Below are 406 nucleotides of genomic sequence, written 5' to 3'. Positions count from 1 at the left end.
TGGCGGGCCATGACAGGACTGGTCTAGCAAGCCTTCTGGGGTCGCGAGGGCCAGTCAGATACGCTGGCAGGCACGGAGGCAGCTCTGCTGCGTGGAAATGCTCTCAGAGTCGGTCCGACCTGCTACGCGTGTCAACGGCGCCCTCCGCTGCGCTACGCGGGCCTCTGACAATATCTGACCAGACGGTCACCTGGGGACGTGCGGGGCATGCAGGGACACCGGGAGGCATGGAGGCAGTCGGGCTGCCTGGAAATGCTCTCAGATTCACCCCGACCTGGTGCGCGCCCCGCTGCGATCCGTTAGATCACAAATCAACGGCGGGCCCTGACAGTACCTGACCAGACGGCCGCCTGGGTCCGCGCGTAGCAGGCAGGAACGCTGGGAGGCACAGAGGCAGTCTGGATGC

The sequence above is a fragment of the Stegastes partitus genome, unplaced genomic scaffold (assembly GCF_000690725.1).
Source record: "Stegastes partitus isolate 25-593 unplaced genomic scaffold, Stegastes_partitus-1.0.2 Scaffold398, whole genome shotgun sequence".
NCBI classification, from domain to species: Eukaryota; Metazoa; Chordata; class Actinopteri; family Pomacentridae; genus Stegastes; species Stegastes partitus.
This window is presented reverse-complemented; position numbering follows the sequence as displayed.